Source organism: Tympanuchus pallidicinctus, unplaced genomic scaffold, assembly GCF_026119805.1.
Source record: "Tympanuchus pallidicinctus isolate F22 unplaced genomic scaffold, pur_lepc_1.0 scaffold17, whole genome shotgun sequence".
Lineage (NCBI taxonomy): Eukaryota > Metazoa > Chordata > Aves > Galliformes > Phasianidae > Tympanuchus > Tympanuchus pallidicinctus.
In genome coordinates this window covers 5833323-5838318 of record NW_026294690.1, presented here as the reverse complement: position 1 = coordinate 5838318, position 4996 = coordinate 5833323, and the positions used below count along the sequence as shown (strand labels likewise).

General features: G+C 40.3%; 1 long non-coding RNA gene across 1 annotated transcript; it reads right to left on the bottom strand.

Annotated features, from left to right (window-relative positions):
* Nucleotides 1–1581: 1581 nt before the first annotated feature.
* LOC128078504 (uncharacterized) lies at nucleotides 1582–4215 on the bottom strand. Its single transcript, XR_008205682.1, has 3 exons — nucleotides 3992–4215; nucleotides 2370–2468; nucleotides 1582–1721 (listed from the first exon to the last, which is right to left on the bottom strand). It is a non-coding gene; the product is annotated as an uncharacterized LOC128078504 (long non-coding RNA).
* Between the last annotated feature and the right edge of the window lie 781 nt (nucleotides 4216–4996).

The window sequence follows — 4996 nt, the reverse complement described above, 5'->3', positions numbered from 1 at the left end:
ACGCCGTACAGCGGCCACATGGCAACGGAACCCTTCGGTCGGGTCGGGGCGGAGCGGCGGCCGGCTCCGCGCTGGTAGCAGGCTGTTGTAGCCTAACCGCACCGCGGGGCGGGGAGAAACGCGGCACCCTGCTCGGCTCCCCGGGCCTTATTTCTGGGGTGGGAGTGGGGACTCAGCCCGACGCGGGAGGTTTGTTAAGCTTCGTTGATAGATCTGCCTTCTGCACATCTTTTGTGCTTCTCTTTAAACACGCTGTTAGTGCGAGCAGCTTCCTGGCTAACAAAAGCAGCAGCAGGGGAAACTGCCTCGCTTAAAACATAGATTGACCCTGCAGAACATGAGTGCAAAACATGAGTGACCCTGCAGAATGGCGTCTGGCAATGTGGGGTCAAAGCCAACGCATATCTGGACTTGGGAAAATGAGCTTGTCCTTTCAGAATCAGTAACATTTTGTTACTCAGCAACGTTTAATGAATAGGGTGTCCCTGCCGCTCTCTCAAGTAGATGAGCAGCTCCACTCCTTGGAGATGAGCAGCTCCCAGGGCCTCGTGCCCACGAGGCACCACTGTGGGACAGCTGCAGCTCCCTGGACTCATTGCAGCTGCTGCTCCAAACCCTGCAGTCTTTATTCAGTAATCAGCTTTTAAGAGGAGACTTAATAACTTTTTTTTTTTCCTTTTTTGCCCCATAGTAGCTATCTTCATGAAAATGACCTTATTAATTAGCAGTATTAGGGATGATATTTTTTTATAAATCAAATATCTTGAAATGCAAAATCGATGCATATAGTTGTATTAGAAAGTTACTTTACATAAGGCCAGTGACTTGTCAGAAGGAAACAGATGCATCATTCCATTACTACTACCAAGCATATCCTTATTTTCACTTTCCTTTTGATAAACACCTTCTGTATTTTGCTCTGTTGGCAGTGGAAGCATCCTTTCATTTGCAGATAAAAGGCTCCCGTGATGTAGAAGAGGCAAAAGATGTCAAATTATGTTGTCAATAACATAACACAGCATTATCGGGAATGTTCTTATGTGTACTAACTTGAATGTTTGCTGAATTGTAATTATTAGTTGCATAAAGATTGCATATTAATATAAAACAAGCTGCCTGTAACATGCTGTTAACAGGTAAAAGGGCTTTCTTAATTGCTATTCCATGGAGAAAAACAACCATTAATAAATGTTTTGGTAATGTTGCCAATAAAGTATCAGTAAGTTTTCGTCTTTAAAAAACAATCCTATATTTCTTCCACTTTTCCCGTAGTTAACTGCATTCTGATAAACTGACTGGGGTTGTTGGAACAAAAGCTTTGCCTGCTTCCCAATGTAGCAGGTCCTAAGAGACAGATCTAGTGAATAAATACACACGCATTTATTGGTAATAAAACGCACATTCCTGTTTGAAGCAGGATCAAACAACTGAAGTGATGGTTTCTATTGAGAACCATATGGCATTTGGAGCCGTAGCTAAACTGCAGTATGCTCATATCCATGTTTCTACTGCCAGTGTACTGATTGACAAATGTATTCAAAAGGATTTGTGAAAATAAGACATCACAGTGTAGTTGTTTCCCTTACTGCACTGCATTACCTCATGTTGCTGAGGTTCTTGCCAGGGCCGTACCCCACTGTATGCTGCATACTCAGTGTATGCTGAATGGGAAATACGAAAACCTGATTTTTCTGTCATGTCACAGGATCTTGCATTCACATCTGCAAAAGATGAGTTCAAACTGCACGTTACACACCAGTTTTTTATTGCATTTTCAGTGCACTCCCAACATCTTTACACAGACCCGTGAGTCTTCGTGTGCGTGCACAGCCATACGTACTCACAGACTATTTGTAAACGCTTAGAAGCCTCAACAGACCTTTTTTTTTCCCATTCTGCATTGTCAACTGAAATTATACAGATGCTTTGCTCTTTTGTAGTTGTGCAGTAGTAAATAATAAACCTTGGCTTCTGCTCTTTAAGAGTTACGCACTGATTTTAACACTCAGCACAGTCTTTTTTTTTTGTTTCTATCAAACACCAAGCCATTTTAAAAAACAATACCAGGAATCTAATTGGAGTAGAACACTGGGTTTATGGATATAACAAGAGGCAATTTCTAAACACTAAGTAACTGAAGTGCATCAGTAGGGCTTAGTTTTGACTAGCGTGGAAAGGGTTAAACTTACAGTAGAATATGTGGCATTCATTTGTGTAGTTTGCTTTTTTTTTTTAAAGAACTAATGCTCACTTAGATGCAGATAGTTTAATGCTAACGTAAAAACTGAGTACCTGCAGAGGATGTTGCTAGAATTTGCATTCCTGTCATTCTTTGTTCACGTTCAAAATTATTAATCGTGATCACATACTTTACTTTTCTGCAGGAGATGTGCTTCATTCCATGCATGAGTGGGCAGTAGTGACTCCTAATTTCTTTCAAGCTGTGTTTCTGGATATTTATATTCCTTCTGTAACGACGTGGCCAGAGAAATACATGAAAATCAAACATAATAATTGCAAATGGAATAAACCAGTAATATTTCATGTTATAATTACTCAAAACCAGGATGCTTTATATTAAAGCAATTAATTGTCAGTGGGATGTAGATTTTTTGACAAAGTTTGGCATTTCTGGTGGAGACACGAGATACAGACATTATTGATGACTCTCCAAGGTATTAATCTAGTGGACACTTAGACCTGCCCAGCTGCATGGATTTTGGTGCTGCTCATATTTGGAGTTAAAGCATATCAGTCCTTTGTGTGGCTGCACATTTACACTTACTCCAGTGTATTGCTGCTAAGTTGACTATCGTGTCCAAATAAATACTAAAAATAAAATACATACCAAATAAATACTAATAATACTGAATTTTAAGGTGTTGGCCATAAGCAGATGACTCTTAGAAAGGCTTCTGGCCTTCATCACCACATCCTGCATTCTCATTAAAGCATGTTTGCTTTCTTGGATGGGGCCTGTTTTCACCATAGGTGAATTTGCTTGGCGCAAAGAAAAGAAAGTCCTAACTGTCATACATGAGTTTTGTTTATTTGTTTTAAACTTAAAGCTTCATCTTTTCTGCTGTACTTTATTTTATCCACTGAGTTTTTAAAAGTTGAATTTAAACATTAGAGCGAAATAGTCTTTGGTAACAGGCTGTTTACAAATGGTCTTTCTGTAGACGGATGTACTACAGCATTATATACCTCAAATTGATGCATCTGTTTATCCATATAACAACAGATGTCAGTAAAGCACAGTTAGGATAAGAAGCGTTGCCTCTACAAACATCCTTTCAGCTTCAGGTTATTTATTCTGTGCTGCAAAATTGACAAAATCAAGTGGGAGGATAAAGCATTCATCTTTTAGGGTCACACTGAAATGAAATGGAACTTTCATTATAATAAGTCATATTTTATCCCTTCCACGCTGTAAGGGATACAAACTATAACTACAGCTTGAGCTATTTTTCCTTCTGTTCCACAGGTTACAGACTGATTAAGAGCGCTGCTGTTGTACTGTGTGTTACTGAGAACATGTAAATTCCAGTGGCTTTTTTTCTTATACAGCTTATAACTGTTCCAGAGGTTTCAAATATATACAGGTAGTTCAGGAAACTCAAGTGAAGCATTCTTCAGAAAGCTAGTGCCTCTTTAGATTCTACTTTGTCTCTTCTCTAGGATGCTAAGTAGGAGTAAGGCTCCATCAAGACAAGCACAGTATTAAGAAAAAAGTACAATCCAAAACTGAATAGAGATGGGTTTTTAACTCACACTAAAGATAGCTTTTATTTCAGTAATTATGTGATCTTAGGCTCTTTTGGAAGGAGCCATGAGATGTGGATGTAGTGTGTGACAGCAGTAAAGGGCAGCTGAGGGGAAGCAATGTGGAGGATAATTAAGTTTGCCCTAATCACACTATTGTGCCTCCAATCCCCAACACCCCTCCCAGTCCAAAAAAAAGCAAGTTTGCAAGTCTGCACATACTCACTGTGGAAGCTCGATGTGTGGGGTCTTCACGTGCGGCTGGAGAAGGTGGCAGGAATTCCCTCACCAAAAGTGTCAGTGGGAGTCAAAGCACAGCTCCAGTGCAGGTGATGCTACTGCAATTACAGGGCAAAAGCACCAGATGTTGGCGTTAGTGCTTGTAATGCGAATGCTAGAGCTTTACCACGCAGTTAAAGCTGTGCACTGTGCACAGGCTGGGCCCTCAGCCCTGGGCTGCAGATCACTGGAGGAAATTTTGGTAGTGAACTTGGTCAGCTTCATTTGATGTTCCATAATTGCTGCACAATTACAGTGCCGTTTTCTTCACTTTTACTGCTTTGCATATTTTTAAATACAAGCACGTGGTGACTGGAAAACAGGACTTTGAACACAGCAGTTGATGAAGTTAACAAACATGTATTTCTTAAAATATAAAAATCATGAATGTTTACTGCTAAAGTAGTGAGCGTGCTGGTGGCAGCACAGGTTTGCTGTACTCAGGTATGATATCATCAGCATGGTGACTTCAGTGCAAGGATGTATCCATAGCAGATTCACACAAAGCTGAGAAGATACCAAATCAGTAGAGGCTGTGCCAGGAGTATAATTTATCAGGCATGCAGTACGTCAAGCTTCTCTGCCCACCTGTGCCAGGAATATGTAATGTGTAACATCAGGGCAGCCTGGCAGATCTCACTCCTTGAAAAGACAATGCAACTTAGGTGAGACGGGTTTTAGGAGCTGAGAAATAACCATTAACTGTAGAAGTGGTGTGAAGCACAACACTGCTGGGTTAGATTGCATGAATGTCACACAACACCTTCAAGGGACAGTTTGGACTAGAATTTTTGATTCTTTTAATTCTATACCTTTCTATTATTAAACAGAATAGTAAAAAAGACAGTAAGTACCTACCAGAGTAATGTACCATCAATAAAACTGCTTTTCTCCTCTAGCTAAAAGGCAGGATACATGATGATCTTTCATAAGGTGTATTTGTTGCAGAATG